This window comes from Peromyscus leucopus, chromosome 13 (assembly GCF_004664715.2).
Source record: "Peromyscus leucopus breed LL Stock chromosome 13, UCI_PerLeu_2.1, whole genome shotgun sequence".
In the NCBI taxonomy this organism is placed as follows: Eukaryota; Metazoa; Chordata; class Mammalia; order Rodentia; family Cricetidae; genus Peromyscus; species Peromyscus leucopus.
Genome location: NC_051074.1, coordinates 55,079,353 through 55,099,644, shown reverse-complemented (window position 1 = coordinate 55,099,644; position 20,292 = coordinate 55,079,353). Strand labels below are relative to the sequence as shown.

At 52.1% G+C, this 20,292-nt stretch overlaps 1 protein-coding gene across 3 annotated transcripts in view; it reads right to left on the bottom strand.

The window, feature by feature from the left end:
* Satb2 (SATB homeobox 2) overlaps positions 1-6,564 on the bottom strand; it is a 177,679-nt gene extending 171,115 nt beyond the window's left edge. The window contains exons 1-2 of one of the 3 annotated variants that reach the window (XM_028886126.2): positions 6,312-6,564; positions 1,970-2,052 (exon numbers count right to left, since the gene is read on the bottom strand). The gene's annotated coding sequence lies outside the window, so the exon portion shown is untranslated. Of the gene's footprint in view, positions 1-1,969; positions 2,068-4,108; positions 5,084-6,311 lie in introns of those variants that run through there. The other 2 variants (XM_028886141.2, XM_028886110.2) reach the window with 2 other exon arrangements.
* Positions 6,565-20,292: the final 13,728 nt, after the last annotated feature.

Sequence of the window (20,292 nt, the reverse complement as noted above, 5' to 3'; positions counted from 1 at the left end):
CTCCTCCTTGTGGCAAGTCCAGGGAGCAGCCGCCTCGCCCAGCCCCGAGGCGCACTCGTCCCGGCGCGCAGGCTGCGGCGACCAGGCAGGCGCTCGGTGTCGCGGCTCGCCGCAGGGGCGCAGACTGGCGCGCGGGAGGCGGCGGCGGCAGCCTCGTCTCCCGGCTCTGCTAACTGCGCCGAGTACTTTCGACTTTGGAGATAGGAGGGCGATCGCCTCCCCCACCCACCGCCTCCGCCCACCACCCACCGCCTCCGCCCCTCGGAGCAACTTTTCTCGGTGCGGGCGAGCTCCCCATCAGCTCCGAGCCGGCCGGCCGGGCCCGCTGCGCTCCTGGCCGCGCGTAGTGTGGTCGTGGGCGGGGTGGGGTGGGGAAGAAGGCCGCTTGCTTCTCCCGGAGATCGGGCGCGGCCGCGGGTCCGAAAACAATAGCCCGGGTGTCCCGAACGCCTGGAGCGAGCCACCGCCCGCCGGGCTGCGGGTGGCACTGGAGCGAGGGTGGCTCGGCGGGCGGGCGGGCGGGCGCGGGGTCGGGATGCATCCCTGCCACTCTGGCCACGCGGGCGGCGGTGCGAAGCCGCACCGCTCGGGCCGCCCGGAGCCCAGGACCGCGGTGCCGGCCCGGGGCGCCCTCGGGTTGCGGCATGGGGGCTCCCGAAGACAACCGAGTCCGGGCGTGCTGCGAGGCCGGGCCGAGCCGAGCCGAGCCGAGCCGCGGGGACCCAGCCTGTCCCCCCACGAGCGAGGCGGCGCCCGCGCGTCCCCAGCCAGTCCCTGTAGGGCTCGGCAGCTACAAACTTTTGCCGACTCCCGCGGCCCTCGCCTCCCCGGCTCCCGCCGCGGTGCTCCTTGTTAAGGTGGCGCGAGCCCCTGGCCGCCCCGGCCCGGCTCGGGGCCGCGCTTTTGTCCTGGCCGTCCGGCTGCGGCGCGGACCTCCTTAAGAATAAGCACGTGGGCAGGGGCCGCGGCCCCGGCGAAGCGCCGGCCAGCGCCCGGGCGCCCGTCCGCCGCTGGGGAACCTCCGAGGGCGAAAATATGAATCAGTGCTCTCCGGCCTTCGGGCCAGGGGAGCCCCTTGAACCGGCGGCGCCCCCGCCCCCCGTCCCTCCTGGGCACCGGGGTCCCCCTCCCGTTCCCCAGGACCCCGAGGACTCAGCGTCCACGGGTTGCCAGAGCCACTAGTCCCCCTTAAGAAGCGTTGGCTGTACGGCGGCGCCAGAGGGCCAAACTAAATTCGGTTTCGGGAAAACGCGCTCGGGGCAGTTCTCTAAACCCCGGCCTTGAGCTGAGCGAGTGGCGGTGGCTTTGGCGAGTGGTGCAGGAGACCAGGCTGCTTGCTGTCCAGTCGCTTTGTCCCCTCGCCTTTCCTCCCCCCTTTCCCCCCCCCGCCACCATGCCCCAAGGGCCCCAAGCTCATGGCCAGCGAGGCCTGAGGGCTTCTGAAAGAAAAGGGGTCCCCAAAACGAAACCTGTCCCCGGCCTAGGTCTGGGTGCCCGGGACTCGCTGAGTTCCACTCCCAGGAGCCGCCCACCAACTTCACCCGAAGCCCCAGGCGACGGGGGAGCTGAGCCACGCACGCAGAGGTGGGCAAGCAGGGTAGGAATCCTCCGCGGAGACACCGCAGTTTTAGGACGCCTCTTTCTTTGCCCCGATTTTTCTTCCTCAAATTCCGTGCCCCACCAACATGCCCAACCAAAGGGGCTAGAGAGAATTCGAAGCCCTTGAAAGCGAAGTGACTCAATTAAAATAAGCCAGTGAAGGTAGCTAAAAAGGGTTTTGGAAGCAAAGAAAGAAACTGTAAGTTTGATCGACAAACTTTAAAAAAAAAAAATCTGTAATAGCATATCGAAATGCGAAAGGAGTGTTTCAAAAACTTAACTATCATGGTCAAACTTAGCCTGTTTTTAAAATGAGAAATGCATATATCTTATTTATATATTAACAACAATAAGTCCCCCGTCTCCTTACCTTGGTGTTGAAACTGCGGGATGCACCTCTGGCCCAATGACCACGAACTAAGAAGAATTGATGATATTAGGACTTCAATACTTCTGGGGGGAAAAAAATGCAAATCGTTTAGTGGGGATCTTTTTTGTCTGATTCGTCAGTATTATTATATCTGATGATGTGAATGGTTGGAACGATTCTATCCTAAGTCATTAATGAGCTATTTTATAAAAATCACAGTCGGAAAAATCTTCCTTTGCATTTTCCTAGGATCACATTGCCAACCTCACAGGCTTGTGTCAACAGCATGATTATGGACTTCAGCTACACTCTTATAAACAACACAGCAGTATTGTTAATCGGTTAATATTTTATAAAGTGTAAATATTTTATTATGCTTTGAAGGGAACTATTGATTCTAAATTATTAAAAACCCCTAGAAAGTCTATTTAAATAAAGTATACAATTAAGTACAATTAAATGTGCATTGTGGCTAAATTCTGCACCCTTTCAAATTCATTATTTCTCTCGTCTATTTTTGATAATGAAAAGAAAATTTACCATTTGGGACAAAAAAAGTCTAAGTTATTTAAAATTACATTTCAAAAAATAAATAAATTACATTTAATATACATAAAAATGACAAATTCGATGTTATTACCAAAATGGTACTTTGAGTGTTGGCAGATTTATTTTTAGTAGGGCATTTTTCAAATTTATCTTGTTTAGCAAAAGGAGAATTCTAGAAAGTTTTGCCAAGTCTGCCCAGTGTGAATTTTTTCCTTTAGTTTTGTCCCTAATAAAGGCCTTTTCTGTTTCAAGTTCCATGTGCTTTTCCCAGCCGTCGACTCATTTCAGCTAAAGCAATTACTTCAAACACTTCTAATCCCTCCAGTAAGATATATCTTAAGTAATACTTTCACAACTTCTGTTATGATTTTCATTTTAAAAAACAGTTAATAAATATATTTGATGAAGATTCAAAAAATTGTTTGGTTTCATTTTGTATTCCCTATGACGGTTTAGTTCCAAACATTTTTTGAAACAAATCACACTTTTTAAAAATGGTATAAGTACATTTGTCTTTTTAAATAAGTAATCCAAAACTTACACACACACACACACACACACACACACACACACACACACACACGAATTAGGAAACAGTTGCCCCCATGCTCAGAACGCAAAGTTGGGGGGTGGGGTATGTTTCCTCCGTTTGCTTCTGACCTACATTTTTTTGAGGGTGATCTACACAGACTTTTCTAGGATTCTCCGGGCCCTATTTTTTTCCCCTTATGTTATGTAGTCAAAGGTCGCGTCTTTCACAGCCACGCTGTTATTTTTATTTATTTATTTTAAGCAACAACAACAAAAACAACGAAACTTCCTAGGCTCGGGTTTAATGCGCATAGTTTTCCTTTCCAGACTGGTTTTCTTTCTTCCCAGGCCTAAGTCCTCTTACAGCCTGCACTTTTAATGACAATGTTGTTTGATTTCTCCTTGTCGCCCCTGAGCTTTTGGCCTTTCGGGTCCTCCTCCCAGATCAACCTTCGGTAGTGGGCTGGCTGTGGACCACCTAGGCCCGACTGCCCTGGCAGGACTTAGTGCCAAGCTCACCGCACTTCAGCGTTCAGACTTCGGGCTCTGGAAGGCCCGGCATTCACCCCCAGCCTCTCTGGCTCTCAAGTTTGGTCACCCAGGCAAAGAAGCCTTTCCAGAGGTGTGCTGCCTCTTTTTGAGCACTTGAAAGTTGGTGCTGATTTTTTCTTTCCACCCCAGGATACTCATTCAAAACTTCATGGCGGGCAATGGCTTCTAGGAACCAAAACCGGGCCAAATGCTTCTCCAGTAGCTGGCCCCGCTAGGGACGGGGGACGAGGGGGGGGGTCATTTCTTTCTAAGGATGCCCACGTCATGTTGAAAGCCAATTTCAGTCTCGGACTGTCCGTGGAAAGTTAGGCGACCAACACTTTAGAAGCATATGCCAATGCGTTTAGATTGCAAATCCAGTAAGTCCAGTGGACCAGGGACGGGGAGGTCGGGGTGCAGGGAGCCAGGGCGAACCTGGGAAGGAAGGGCAGGTCTACTGGGATGGCTTAAACCCTTTCTCAGACTACTCTGGGGTCTGACCAAAACGCACGGGCAGGGGACACTTACTTCGTTATCACCCAGCTTCCTCAGCTTCCTCGTTGGCATCAGAGCCCAAGAGATCAACCCGCGCCGGGCAAATATAAAAAGGGCTCGCCGTTTCCCTAGCCGCTCTAGGGGCCTAGGTGTGGGCGGTGCAGTGGGATTCTCCCAAGGACCTCAGAGGAACGTGCCACTGAGGCCTGGTCAGAGATGAGCCGAGGGAGACGCAACGTAGTGGGGAAAGGTGGTGGGCAACTAGTCCCTGGGAGCCGAGCGGCCAAGGTGTCTGGGAGTTGGAGTTCAGGGCAACCCACAGGGCCAAAGCCCAGGGGACGGAGAGTCTCCTGGGTGACTCGGTGAGCTGTGGCAGGGAAGCCCTTTGGCTTTCTGAGGTCCTAGGTGACCGAGATGAGCGTCTGGTGTGGGCACTGCTTCCGGAGAAGGAGGGTCGTGAGGAGACAGGTTTCAGAGCTGGGCGAATCCTGGACGAAGGTTTGATGTCAGGTTCGCGGTCACCGGGTGGGAAGCCCCGGAAAGGCAGCGAGCGGGCACGGCTGGCGACACAGGGCAGTATCCCTCCACGCCAAGGGCTTCCCTGGATCCGACGTTCTTTTCCAAGTGTCTTAAAAGGTAGTTGTCCTTCCGCAGCCGTGCCCCGAGAAAACGACTGCCCCTCTAATGTAATCTAAGTGTAGACATCTACTATACATGGTGGAAATGAACAAGGCAGGAGGCTGAGAGGAGGCCAAAGGCACCGCCGCGGCCACGCGGCCCCATCTTGGGGCTGCGCGGGCTGCGCTGGCTGTATTTTTTTTCCTTGGGAAAACACCGATCGGGGAGGCCGAAGGAATTCCGCGGCCCAAAGCGAAGAACCAGAGGCCAAGGCCGGTTGTCAAGGTCCCCTCCACCTCCAAGACCGGGTCACTGCCAGGGGTCCCCGCCCAGAGAAGAGGCGACGTCTCCCTACAGCGCCACCGCGTGGGCTGCGGCTGGAACCGGCGGAGCCCGCTGCGGCGAGCCCTCTCTGCGCTGCGCCGAGAATCCTCAGGTTAATGAGGCGCGGAGCCGGTGCGGTCCCCACCCCCGGCCTCGGGGACCAGCAGACCACCCAAGCCCAAGATGCTGCGACCGCACACGCACGCAAAACAGCCTGGCCGGCCGTAGCCCCCAATCTTTCGTAATGAAAACTACTCCCTCCCCCCACCCCCAAAAAAAAAAGCGCAAGGCATGTCATCCAACCTCCATCCCTAACTCCTGGCGGACCGAGCCGCACTTATCCCCAGCCCAGGGCTGGAGAGCTCAGGCCTTTGGATGCCAGGCGGTCCTAGGCCCACAGTGGCCAGAGCACACCAGGGCTCGGGGCCCGTGCTAAGCCTGAGCCTCCCCGGAAAAGCTGATGCAGCTAGCACGCCACGTCCTAGGCACTTACTGGGACCACGGATGAGGCGCATAGTCAGTGTATCCTGTTGGGGGGGGGGGACCTAAAAAGCTTCCGGGATTGGAACTTTCACTTTCCCCGGGGTTGCAGGAAGCCCCCCAGACACCCGCTTAGGCCATTAAGGCTTGACATCCGGACTAAAGTCCAGGTGGCTGAGTCGCCGCCGTCCTCCCGGGCCTCAGTCCTCTGTGGCCGCCCGTGCCTTCCCTCCGTGTCTTGGAAGGACAAGCCCAGCAGAGCTGGCCATCACCTGGCGCCCCTCTGAAGTTACATCAAGACATGAGAGCCCCCCGGGGGGGGATCAGCTTGGAGGACTTCGCTAGGAAGGGGATTTCTTGTTGCTGCTGCTGCTGTTTTAATACACTCAATTCTCTGCCCACCCCCTGGGTCACACACACACACACACACACACACACACACACACACACACACACACACACACACAGTGGCACTACTGCCTGGGGAAAGCAATCGCTGACCCAGAAAGGTGTAAATCCACCTAGTGCCCACCCCGATTATAACAGGAGCGTGCCCTGGACGCCCGAACCCGCGGGTTCCAGGCCGGGGCCACATCCGGTTCTTTGGGACCAGTGACCACCAGCGCCACCCAAGATAGAGCCTGTCCGTCGGGAGAGCTGGGGTGCCGCACTCCGTGACCCCTTGGCCTGCTTTCCCACAGCCTCAACAGCAGCGGTGACCGGTTCATTTCTGATGCCTGGTACCCCCGCCCCCCCCCCCGCCCCGTGGCCATCTGACCACGCCGAGCCTGGCATCCCTGGTCAAGTGGCTCACCTCAGCAGTCTGCGCTCGCTTTCGCCCCTCTTGCCCAGTCCCTAGTGAGAAGTGGTAGGGTCAACGCGGAGCCGGCCGGCGTTGGCTGCTCACCTCCAGGAGCCAAGGAAGGTGCCCTAGGCGTCGCAGGTCCAGCCCCGGGCTGATTTAAATAACTAATAAGCTCAGAGAAATTTTACGAGGGGAACTTTTCCTTTTAGTATCAATAAAGCTTAGTAATCGGGTTTGTTGGTTACCTAAGCCTCTCTCTCTCTCTCTCTCTCTCTCTCTCTCTCTCTCTCTCTCTCTCTCTCTCTCTCTCTCTCTCTCTCTCTCCCCCTCTCCCTCTCCCCCTCTCTCTCTCCCCTCTTCCCTCTCTCTGTCCTCTCCTCCCTTCCCCTCCCTCTCCTCTCTCTTCTCTTCTCCTCTTCTCTTCTCTTCTCTCCTCTTCTCTCCTCTCTCCTTTCCTCTCCTCCCCGTTTTCAAAAAAAACGGGCCACTACATTTGGTGTGTGTGACTGTGAATGTGGGAAAGCTGTTTGTTTTCAAAGCCCTTTGCTTACAGAACAAATATGATTGCGCTCGGGAGCGGAGAGTTTTGAAAGGTGAACTGTGGTTATTTCGGAAGCGAAAAATCGCGCGAGCACACACACACACACACACACACACACACACATAGGAGGAAGGGTCCTAAAAAGACTTTAGCATTTTGTGTGATAGGGGGAAAAAACTGTATGGTTTCCCTAATAGTTCTCCTTTTAATTAATTTTCACTGCATTCGGACTCGTAGATTTTTAGTAATAATTTGGTTTTAGCAAAAATTCTATGCCATTACACAATTTGAATTTTTATTTTTGCTTCTAACCATTTCAAGCATGCTTTTCCAAGAGTGGATATTTTCCAGTCTGTGAATTAAGCCTTGATTTTTCAAAGTAGAGGAGATTTTTTTTTCTCCATGTACAGAAATTGTTTATAGCCAATTAACTAGTATCTTTGGGGTTGTATCCACCTATACAAAAATCTTGTAAACTAAAAACAAATCTAAGAGCGGTTTTCACTAAGCGTGTGGGTTCTCGTTTGTTTTTCTTCCTTTTCACATGAAGGTTAAAGGCGGGATTTTAAAAAAGAAAGCTTGGAGATGTGCTGTGCTAAAATTTACCTGAAGTTAAATTCTTCCTCCAAGCAGCATAGTTACTGTCTCCAGACATCAGCCTAACGAGCACATTATTAATAGGTTCGAGTGCTAAGTAAACAGAGAAAAGAAATGTTATACAAGTTTTCCAGGGGGCAAAGTGCTGGCTCCTGAAGTTACCAGAAGTGTGCCCAAACCTGTGAGTTTATGTCTCCCGTGTTTTCACTATACTTGGGAGTAATTTTCCTTTCCGTCCTTAGCTGGGAAATCGACAGGCTTTCCTTGTTCCAATGGTTTTAGACTGTGAGACCTGAAGTCTATGGAGGATTGCCTCTGCCAGGTAACTTCCGGAGCTGTGGGGTTATTCCGAGATAGACCCACCCCTTTTCACATTCCAGGTGGAAAGAGGCGTCCCGCTGACCTTTGCAGACTCTGCCTACTTGATCCGGAGGCCAGCGACACAGCCGTACGGGGGCCCTTCTCACCCTTTTGAAGATTTCCCCAGCCCCTGCTGCTCCGCTCCTCCGCACACCAGCACACCCCAAGCTCTAACGAAAGTGCATCTCTTCTGGACTTCAATGAGGGTTACTTGCAGACAACTTGCCCTTCTATTGGCTCTCCACCAAGCTCCTGCAAACACCCATCACCTTCAACGGGGCATCTCCTCCAGCGCCCACTACCTACCATGGGTGCGTCCAGGGAGCTCGGTGTGAGTTACCTTTGTTCTCCACATGGGCCATGTGGACGGGAGGAGGTATCCTCTCACTGTTGTGTGGATTTGAGGAAATGGCAACTTAAGAAGAAAAATGCAGGGCCCAGGCCGGCTAACCTAGAGCCTCAGAGTGGGCATCTCTGCCTGCTCAACCAGTCTGCCTTCCTGCCTTCCCACCGCTGGTTCCCTCCTCTGGACTTGGGTCCAGACCGCACTGCAGTGGAAATCCTGGCTGCCCTTCACAACCCCCTGCTATCCTAAGTTTTTGTTTCGGTTCATCTGTTTTCTGGGGATGCAGAAAATCCACTTTTGTTCTTTTCCTGGTTTTGCCTCGTTTGCACTTTTTTTTTTTTAAAGCGCATCCCTCAAACCTGGTCTCTGCCAGGCCCTCTGCTACTTCCCCACGTTCTCTGTGCAAGAGCAAGACGTGATTTGTCTGTTTACAGCAGGTTTAATTAAGACAGTTATGTGCTGTGAACTCTTTAGGCGCCAATCAATGCACTTTGATTTGGAAAGTCAAATAGAATCACATCCTACACTCGCGGCCCCGCGGGCCGCCCAGGCTCTTGAAAACATTGGCTGTCTTCCTCCACCCGCTTCACTGGACCTGGGCGAATTCCCGGCAGGACAAGCTGCTCTTCGGATTCCAAGAGATCTCAAAGTCAGGATTTCAGGCCAGATCGAAGCCTTCCGGGTTAGGAGCTTGAAGGGCTGGATGCTCAGAGCGCTCCTGGTGGCTGGTGGCTAAGGAGCTGGCATCGGACTTCCGGGGACCAGCTCGGACTTTTCAAATGTTGGATCCCAACGCCTTCAAGCCGCGGCTCCCGTCCTCCTCACTGCTAAGTGGGATACATGCCTCTCTATTTTCCCCAAGATATGCCTTCCCTTCCCTCAACTCTTAGGTTGCTCGCTCCAGCCCTGACGGCTCTCTAGTTTGTCAATGAAAACCTCCAGCAAAACGGAATGCCACATTTTTAGGGCGGCGGCCACGCACACATTCTCCGTCCTTCCCTTTCCACACGAAGCCCTTCCGCTCTCCCCGAAAGGAAAGGGGTCGGTCGGGTGAAGATCTATGATAACTCCCTTCCCCCACAAAGTTGGATGAGAACTCCTGGACTCAAGGACCTGGGTGTGGAGTAGGTTATTGTGGTAAGCAGGCAGTGAGCCCTCCTCTGCTGTTCCTCCCTCCTCTACCTCCAGCCTCTTGACCAACAACCTAGTCCTTGGCCCCCTTGAGATCCCAGACCCTTCCCTCTAAAAAGCCGCAGCTCGACCACCAGCTTCACCGTGTCATCAGCAAGAGACACCTGATCGCCAGTACTTTTTAAGCCTAGTGAGACGACTATGTCCCATTCCCACGCCTAGCCCCACTCCAGGAGGACTAGAGGAGCCCGAGACATTGGATTTGCTTCTGCTTGCTTCATGGAAGAGGGAATCTGGGGGAGGCTGGACCAAAAGCAGCCTTTGGCTGCTGCTGAGACCCTGGAAGGGTCCATTTTGGCAGGCTAAATGCACAAATCTCCTCCAGGGGTACCCCAAGGCCTCTTGCAACCATGGTAGTTACTGGGGCAAAGAAGGCTAGAATTTTGTCTTTTTTTTTTTTCTCCCCGACTCCAATCTATTTCTGTTTAAAACCAACCCTGGCACTAGAAAGTTGTTGCTCCCAGAGTGGCCGGCGACTCGACTCTCCTTCCCGCGTCACGTCTTACTTAGGAACAGGGTGCTACAGGAGTCGGGGTAGCCTTGGGAGAGCCTCCCGGCGCCTGTGTGCTTCATGTTTAGGGGCCCCAGAGTGAAGGGGACAGTCTTATCCGGTGCCATATTCACCCTGGGCTCACCTGTTAGCTGAGCCAGCTAGGGCGAGCCAGCTGTGAATGGATACATGAATGAGCTCCTGGGTGCTGGCACTAAGAAGCCAATCTTAGTTAATTGGACTGTGGGCAGATGCTGGCGAGTGCTTCCCCCACCACACACACACACACACACACACACACACACACTCCCGCCCCGCCCCCAAGGCCCGCCTCTGGGCAGGATTGAGGTGGTGGGGCTGCCCAGCAACCCCCGCCCTGCAGGCCCAGCTCCGGCCGGCCCTGGCAATCTCTGCACTTTGTCATCGCGCCCGAGTATTTGACATTCGCAATTATCTGCAAATACCCTGATCGGTGTGTATATGAAACACTTTTTTTCTTGCCTTAAGGTTGGAATCTGGTAAATTTCAGACAAGTGGTTGGGGGGAGGGGTGACCTTACAGACCAAGGGGGACCCAGCCTGTGAATGTGGTTCCGTGGAGCTGGGCATCGTCGGGATGTGACAGCCTTGGTTCCCTCAGCATGGCCACAAATAAAGGCCTATCCAAGGCTAGAAAGGGCCCAGGGCAGAAGCCTGGACTCTTATTTCTGAAAGAACACCCTCATGTCCAGAAAGAGCGAGGCTACAGTGGCCAGGGCGATCCTGCCACGCGACAGCCTCCGGAGTCAGTCATCTTGAAACCCGAAAAGGGCACTGCCAAGCCTGGTAGTCGTCACCAAAAGTGTCACTCACCAGTTCTGCATCCCGTGGCCGAACTGTCATGCTCAAGGAGCCGTCCCAGAGAGCCCCGTGCTGGGAGTTCTCCCTCTGACCCCGCCGTCCTGGGGGAAGTAAACCATGCCCCCGTTTCAAAGAGTCGCGGACGCCGCTTTGAATCTCCTGTCTCCGGATCCTTGGGGATCCTAAATCCAGAAGTGGTAGCCCCTAGATCGCTCACCACTCCTGTGTGTCTCACTTTCGGGGCTACCTGCCCACAAGAGGGAGGGAGGAGGGAGGTGGAAAGGGGGACCGGAGAGAAGAGGGGAGGGTGGAGAGCCAGGGGAAGGAGACTGGCGGTGGGGTCGCCACGCAGGCCTAAAGAAGCAAGAAGACTAAATCTGACACTCCAGCTTCCTCAGAAACCTGGTTCTGGACCCCGCCAGAGTCCTAGGGCCTTGAGCCTAGCTAGGGATGCGGAGACCAGACCGATTCCAACCACACACATAGCTGGACGCTTCTGCCAGACAGGGCGTCTTTCCCGCCGACAAGCAGAGCTCGTCGGTGTCCCGCACATCAGCAACTTGAAAAAAACATTTCACAAAAGCCCTTCCTTGGCGCTGTTATTTCGGCTCCGCTACAGACGACCCAGTTAGTCCCCTCTCGCACCAAGGACCCTATTCCTAGAAAGTTTGGGGAGGGGTGAGCTTAGAGGAAGGCGTGTTTGGATGGGGGTGGGGGTGGGGGGCAGGGGACTGCAGCACTAACAGGGAAAGGTGGGGCGGTAAGTTTAGGAAGTCTGTCTCTTACTCCCGACTGCCAAACCATGAGCGTTTTCTGAAAAGTCAGAGGAGGCTGGCTAAACAGTACTCCTTCCTCTTCCCTGGAGAGACCTCTAAAGCCGGACTGCACCCCACGGTCCACCCAGGGAAACCTGAAGTAAGGCTGGAAGCGCACAGAGTCGCAAAGTTTGGGTTCAGCCTCTTACCGCAATAAAGTGTGGGTGGCTCGAAAGGGTCTTTGCTGTTTTCAGTGACGCCCTTGACCCCCAGAGTAACCTATATAGGAAAGGCGAAGCGGCTACTTAACTCACAGGTCTTAGCTCCCTTCTAGGATTCCCGGAAAGCAGCTAGCGACACCCAGGGTGCATGCCTCCTCCCTCCCTTTCTTGGGAGCCTGATCCCTAGTTTGAGCCCCAGTCCCACCTTCAGATTCTCTGGCTAGGCCCTGCCTCTGCAGAAAGCATCGTGGGGTCTTGGAGTCCGCGTGTGGTGACCTCAGCAGGGTGGGGAGAGAACAGGTGAGACTCACTGCACCGTGTGCGCGGGGATGGGGATGGAGGTGGGAGGGGTGGGGGTGGGGTGCAGAACTGGCCTGGCCTACGCAGGAAGCGAGGACAAGATGCTCAGAGGCGGAACAAACCTTTTACCCCTCATTTTCCACCCCCTCCCTCACTCGGTAAGGTGTGTAACAGCTAGAGTCTATCAGCGCATTCCCCAGAAAACGCCCCATGGAGCTGGGTTAGACTTTGCTTATTTGACCAACTCAGCAGTCGGCTCCCCATCACCCTGAGTCGTATCCCTCACTGCGCCCCCTCACTGCGCCCCGGGCTGCTCGCCCTTTGGCAGAACTGATGGCTGCTTTGACCCAGCAGAGCGCGCCCTGCACTAACCTGAATTTAGAGCTACCCTTTGTGGGAGCCGGCACTGCCGCACCCCTAAATGAGCTGGCGCCCCGACCTCCTGCTAACATCTTCTGCTTTGAAACGAATCAGAACCCTAGTCTTTCCGCCCTAAGTGACTTCGTTTTGGAGCGTTACTCCCATCTAAGAGAAGAGAGGGAAGTACCCAAGACCAGGGACACGGACAGCAGCTGGCTGGGGCCTCCTCTGTTCACCTGTGAGATCTTGGCTTCCAGGGTCTCAGGAAAAAGGGCGTGGAAGCCTGAAAACTGAGAATTCACCTTGCCCAGGTCTCGCAGGGCAACCAGAGTTAGGATGATGTGTGCGGACTACCCGGGGATCCCAGGCAGAGAAGATGGCTCTGCATACTGGGCATATCAGCTTTTTTCGAGCGTGGCCCTGACTTTATGGCAACTTAAGAAAAGCCTCCGAACTCGTGTGTCAGGGTTGTAACACCCCCGGTACACGCCATTCCCACTTCAGACAGCACCCAGGATCTTCCGTAGGCCTTACTTACCACGTTCCCAACAGTTCAGGCTCCAGCTGCCCCTAGCGTTAGAGGGCTAGCGGTGGACACCAATTAGCCACCGTTTACAGAGTAGGTGCTTCTGGTGTTATTTACAGCTAATTGCTTGTGCTGGGAAATGCTGCTTACCCGGGAGGTCGAGTGCTTCTGAGGGACACAGGCGGACCACATGGTTTCTAAGCTCACCCTCGAAGACAAGGTGCTAGGGAGGCAGCTGTGTCTACTAGGTCCCGGCCTAGGGTCACCCGGCTTGCCAGAGTCCACCTGGGGCACCTTCCGCTGGTAGCTTTCTCATATGGCCTGCCGACTGGACCTGAGCCTGGAGCGGAGGAGAGAGCCCAGTGCCCGGATAGCTGTTCCTTTCCGGTTGTTGCAGAGGTGACTGTGTTAGCTGGCGAGGAGACTGCCTATGTTCAGATGCAGGTATACTGTATTTTTTTCCTGCACACTCGTACATGGGTGCGTACATACTATGGTGGTCCCACGTAGTTTAAGCCTTGTTTTAAATATTCTATGCCATCTAATCCCTTCCCATTTTTTTTCTCAAGCTCTTTATTCCCAGGAGCTTTATGTAACCTCAGTACAAATTGGAGCACCAAGATCTGCAGGCTTTGCCTCGAGAATAACAGCATCAGAGCCTCTCTCCTGACCCCAAGGACTTCAGGGAGGATTTAGAAGCTTTCAAGGTGCGACTACTGTTTTAAGAACAGCGTGGAAGAGAGGCAAGGACACAGAGTAAGGGGGTGGCCTGATGCGAAGTACTGTGCTGGGTGTGTATGAAAGCGTGGTGACGAAATCCACTATTCTGTACGCTAACTAAACATTTTAATAAAAGAACACAACTCCAGGGTCAAGTGGAAAGCGACAAACTAAAGTGTATGTCCCCTGTGCCCAGTGTGACTCCCTGGTCAGTGTGCTCTCTCTCTCTCTCACTCTCTCTCTCTCTCTCTCTCTCTCACACACACACACACACACACACACACACACACACACACACACACACACCCCACTAGCCTCTCTAGAGACACCAATCTGTCCTTCCATGGGAGCACACCGGCAGCTGCAGGGTAGGTGTCCTCCTAATGCCACCGCACCCAAGCCACTTCAGAGAGGATGCAAAAGCAGAGTGTCTCACACTTGGAAGCAAGCCTACAGAGCACCTGGCCCACCCACAGCAGTTCACAGAGGACAGTGCTTGAGAGAAGACAAAGAGCCAGCCGCTCTGCAGGGGAAGAGTTCAGACCGGAGCTCTTCTCCAGAGCCCTGGGTCTAACACAGCTGGGATGACAGGGTGCCTTATCCCTGTGAGATAGCTTAGGTTCCACGTCGTAAGGCACGCTATTTAACGCTATCCTCTACATTTACATTTGACACTTTTATCATCATTGTAATAAATCCTATAAATAAAAGAGGAGAGGCACCGGCACCCTCTATAGTTACCTTCTTTTTAGTTTTGCAATGCCCACACGAATACTATTTATGATTCCATGTCACCATTCTTATTTGTATTCGTGTTCATGAAGGCAGAGACACATTAGAAATGGAAATGTCTGTGTCTTTTTCCGTAACCAATGTCTGATCTGTAGCAAATGGGGCTGTGATGTCATTGAAATGGATATCGGACAAGGTACCAATTGATTTATTGACTTCCCTTCTTCAAAGTCCTTAGAGAATGGGGGAGAAGAAGGAAACAGTACAGGTTGGCTGAGATGTGCAATACTCCCTGTATCACACACAAAATGACTTGGCTGATACCGTCAACAGTTCAGAAGTATTGTTTGCTGAACTTTTTGAAGGGATGACATTGAAATCATTTGGCTCATCCACCTGCCTTTCCCCAACCAGGTCATTTCACTTGCCCATCAAATGTCAACCGTTTAGAAGTCAAAGCCCACTAAGCATCCAATTGGATATGGGCAGGAAGAAAAGATGAGGCTCACAGGGAGGAGGATGGGATGCCCTTCTCTTGCTTCCTGACATGGAAGCCCAGAAAGGCTGCTGGAGGTTCCAGAAGCTGCAGGGTATCCCCAAAAAGCCTGACACTTGAGGTTGATTTCAAAAGGGCTTCCTGTGGTTCAAAAACACTGAGGCCACATCTCACTTGGGGATGGAAGAGTTTCCTGTGGTCTAAACCTGTCATGGTTCCAGGCAGTAAAGAAACAACTCCAGCTCCTGGGAATCTGACACCCTCTTCTGGGCACCCACAAACATGTGGTACACCTTTACACACACACACACACACACACACACACACACACACACACACACACACGAAAAAAACATTGAGTGACGCCGAAAGGATCTCTGCCTTGGAACCCTCTCCTGGAACATAGCAAAAATTGAAAATGATCTCTCTCTCTCTCTCTCTCTCTCTCTCTCTCTCTCTCTCTCTCTCTCTCTCTCTGTGTGTGTGTGTGTGTGTGTGTATGATGTGGTAATCATCAACCGAATTATTCCTCCCCCTCCCATGTTTAAATGAGTAATTAAACTTTAGCTCTACCATACTCAGCAGGATGTCATGGAGATAGGCTATGTCAAAGTCATCCATAGAAATCTGGGCTTAATATAGGGAACTTCTTAGTATACAGTTGCTAAGGTATGGCATTCTGTCATCATGGAGTAGAGAATAAGAGGCTTAGGCTGCCCTCTAGTCTCTGCTCCTGCTGAGGGACCAGGTTTCCTAAGGCCTGGGTCAGAGGCCCCTGGGGTGTCTGAGAAATAGCTCTCTGACTGGTCTATGCTAAACACACACAGTGACCAATAGTGTTGGGTGTTGACGAAGAAATAAAATGATGATGCCATTTCCCCTTTCTGGAGCTGTCTGGTTCCAGAAGAGAAAGTAGCCACACCTTACAGCCTGGGGGATCTTCCCCACCGGGTTTATACATTCCCACTCTGCTAAGATCCATTTCTGCCTAAGTTCTCTGGCCACTCTGTGGGCACTAGTCACCTGGGACAGGGGCAGGCCTAGCTGGTCCGGAGCAGCAGGAGGGAGGTACTCTTCCTCACAGCAAGACAAAATGCAAAAACCAGTGGGTTCCACCTGCACCACACAGCCTCCAGGGCTGCCTCAAAGGCCCACCTCTCCAGGTTTCAGCAAAAGTGGCCATAGTGGCAGTGAAAAACCCATTTGTTTCTCTCTTGGTATCCCTCTTTTCTGAAGATTTCTGAGTCGACCCTCTGAGTTGGGTCTTGATAGGCTGGGCCCACTTCTGCCTTTGATGGAAAGGCAGCTTATTCCCTGGAACACCTGACCAGAGGCACCCAACTCACCCCTCAGTCTGGGTCTTCTTTTCGGTTCACCATTGTGTCCTCTGTGAGCTCTGCCTAGATATTTACATCAGTTTAAAATACTCAGACAATAAAACTTCAATGACCTTGCATCATGTTCGCTCCGACAAACCTAACACAAATCAATTGCTTTCTCCCAATCAATACTCGTTTGCCGCATCAGAGAAAACTCCAGGTTGAGGCCCAGGCTCTTGATGTGATTAAGCTGCTATGAACTCAGCCTAGAGTCAGAGGCAGCAGCTCTCCACCTTGCCCTCTCCGCCGCCGCCTCCGAGTGGTTTTGTTGGTGTTTTATTTGTTCTACGGTGGCTATTTTCCAGCCTGAGGAAGGAGAAGGAGGTAGGCAACTCGGTCTTCACACTGAGTGGACAGAAGAGCTCAGGTTGCTGCTGAGATCAGGAGCCTCAGATGGGGGCGTCACAGATCTGCGGCAAACACTGGGCTGCTGGTCCACTTGTTATACTGCTCAGCTACTTTCTGCCTTAAGGGATCATGAAAGGACTGTAACAAACAAGAGCCACAAATGGTCCTGTGTATCTGTCTTGCTGGTTTCATCTCCTGGAGCCCTCACAAGGATACTGTAAGAAAAACCCTGTCTTCTCCACTTCACTTTCAAAAGTGTGTTCAGAGAAGTCGATAATTAACAGAAAGCCAAACAGTACTAGCAGGGGATGGGACGTCATCAGTACGAGAGCTACTTGCTCTTTCTTTCTGCCAGGTTCTGTCATTAGTCCAGCGGTGACAGATAGATAATAGATGATAAGGCACCCCTCAGTTATGAAGACAAGCTGTTGTGAGCCAGGGAATGCCCCAAGCACATTAAAAAAAATACACCATCCCTCTCTAGCGTACAGTAAGAACAACCATGAGCTTCTCCCCATCCCGCTGGACCACGCAGATGATAGACACAAAGCACAAGGAAATAGATCATTTAAGTCCAGGGCACAAGGGCACAAGTCATACTCCTAATGACAATTGTCAAGGAGGTGCATTCACAGACTGAGGCTGTACAGCGCGGGGGCTGGCTGCTCCTCAGAGACAGGAGCACACCTCTGGTGCCCGTGAAAATGAAGCAGATGCACAGAATATTCACAGCCGTGGAGGGGGGAGTGTGGGGAAGACAGAGAGGCTCACAGCCTCCTAAGGATGGAAGCTTATCCCAGCAGAAGCCGTGCCTGTAACAGTCCACAGGTTCACGGACAGAGATGCTGGCTGGCAAATTACGACCAACTGATGTTTTCCAAGGCCACACAGTCAGCTTGCTGAGGACACCTCAGGCCTTTTTGTAGCCCTTGGTGTTCCTGACCCTCATCCCTATGGAAGCCTGTAAATAACTGTAGAAAGGATGACCTAAGCAGGCTGACACATACTAACTCATCTAGCTATGATGTGAATGAAGCGTTCAAAATAAAACTAACGGACTACCTACTACGTGCTTAGAACTCTGCCAGAGGATTTTTAGGATTCTATGCTTGTCCTTAAAGAACCAGGAATTCACTTAGAAGACAAGCTGGACTCAGGTAAAGAGCTGGCAAGGGCTTACTTCCCAAGGAATAAGAAAAAGGTGTGAGCAAAATATCACCAAAGTGACAGAGAAGCCAAAGAATTGAGGTGATCTGAGTTTATCAATTGACCTGGTCTGGAAAGTGCCTGAGACTTAGGAAGACTCACTTTGCCCCTTTGATCTCCATCTCACAGCCTTCTTGTTAAAATGCTCACATTGGGATCAGTGAGCGTGGCTCCAGGCTGCACAAGCTTGGTGACCTGAGTTGGATCCTGGATCGCAGGGTTGGGGTAGAGATCTGATTCTCAGAAGTTATTTTCTGATCTCCATACCCAAGCGCGCGCGCGCGCACGCGCACACACACACACACACACACACACACACACACACACACACACACACACTATACGCCCCATCTCATACATGCTAGCTAATTTTACCCTATACTTAATATAAGTAAACTATGAAATCATCTTCTACAATATCATTTACATAATCTTCCATGAAAACATCACAGTAGGGGGTGAAGAGATGGCTCAGTGGTTAAGATCACACAGGGGACTCTTGTAGAGGACCCGAGTTCACCTGAGTTCAATTCTGAGCACTCATGTTGGGTTTTAACGCCCTGTCTGTAATTCCAAGTCCAGAGGGGTCTACAACCACTGGCCTCTGCAGGCACTGCACTTATATGCACACACACACACACACACACACACACACACACACACACACACAGAAGCTGAGTTCTAATAATGTTATTTGTTGGAACATAACTTATCAAATACCATAGAACAAATATTTGTCAGAGCCCTCGATTGAATCAGATATGATTCTGTAGCCAAGTTTTTTGTTTTTATTTTCTCTTTTATGACACCGGGGGTCAAACCCAGAGTCTCATGCACACATGCTCAGCAAGCATTCTGCCATTGGCCACGCCCCACGTTCATAAATATATGCAATATATACTATACTGTATACAATAAAGAACACACACACACATATGTTCTTGGAGAACTTTGTGCAGCATGTTCTGATCATGTCCATCCCCCTTATTTCCTCCCTAGTTTCACCCCTCCCGCTACCTACCAAACTTTATGTCCTCTCTTTTCTTTTTTCCCATTCACCAAGTCCAGTTTGTGCTGTCCCTATATTCTTGGATATACGGTCTTTCAGCTGGCGTGTGGCTGACTTAATAGGGGCTACACTCTCGGAGAAAACCGATTTTTCCGCACACAGCTACCAATCGCCAATATCTCCTCTGCTAGGGCGGGACTTCATGCCCAACTCCTCCCCTCCGTGTTGTGATTGGTCCTCTCTTGAGACTGCAGAGGTCTGGTGCACTACTGTGATGTATGCACACGTGCAGCTACCCTGAGGTGTCCAGAAGACACTTGCTTCATAGTCGTCGTCTACCATCTCTGGCTCACACACACTTTCTGCCCCCTCCGTGAGAGAGGAGGGTCTCACTAAGTTGCCGAGGCTGACCTTGAACTGACTCTCTCACTCAGGTAAGCTTTGAACTTTGGTCTTCCTGCTTCAGCTTCCTGAGATTACAAACCTAGGCTGCTAGGCCCAGATGAGCTAGTACTCTTGACCATCATGTTAGGGCTACCTCTTGGTTCTTAAGTCAGTATTACCGAGTTGACCTTAGGCAAAGAGTCACCATTCCCGACTCTTACTTTCCTTATAGGACTGTCTCTGGAGTCCCCTGTAACCCTGTCACTCTGTTGGACAGCTGGCTTTAAGTTTGGTTGTGCAGTGGTCTGCTGGCATCTAGATGACAAGTCGATGAATCTACTTTGCCAACATCTGTGTGCCAGTGGACATGGCAATCTCCAAACACATGCAGAGATGGCCAAGACCAGGCCCTGCTTCATGCTTCTAACTTCTTCTAGGCTGACATCTGAAGACTAACAACCTTAATTAAAAAAAAAAATTGGTAAAAACTTGCTTCAGATTCTCTAACATGTCCAGATCACATGACACTACTGTCACCTTTATCATCATCATCAATCATGGTAGAAATCTCACGATCAAACAGTGTCTTTCTGTGCAGCCCAGCCTGTCTTTGAACACACTGTGTAGCTCAGGTTGCTCTAAAACTTGCACCATCCTCCTGCCTCGTCTTCCCAGACTGCTGGGATTACAACCATGAGCTGCTATGCCTAGATTTCTATAACCATTCCTTTACAAGGTTTCTTCCTCCACCAATGGTCCATCTTTGAAAAGCCGAGCATTTGCTCTGCCTCATCCTGAAGTTGGCTCCCAGGACCCTCTGCTGGAGCCTGCCACTCAGAACCTCTTTCTACTGGCAGAAGAACCAGCCTGCCTTACACACAGGCTCCCAGGGGGTCTCTGAAGGAATTCAACAGAGAGGAGGACTTCAAAGGCATTCCTACAGAATGGAAAGCAATGCTCCACGTAGGTCTTTTCCCCAGATTCCTAAATGGTGCCTTCCCAAATATTGAAGTATGGGACCCTTAGTTTCCTAATCTTTACAGGGTCGGTGTTGCTTGAATTCGGGAAGCTGTGAACCACTTTCCACCAGCCCCACCTCTGTGCCCCTGTGTAGACAAGGAAAAGACACCGAAGACGAGAAGCCAGCCCATCTCATCAGATCCTCCACCATCCGCGTCCAGCTCTGTCAC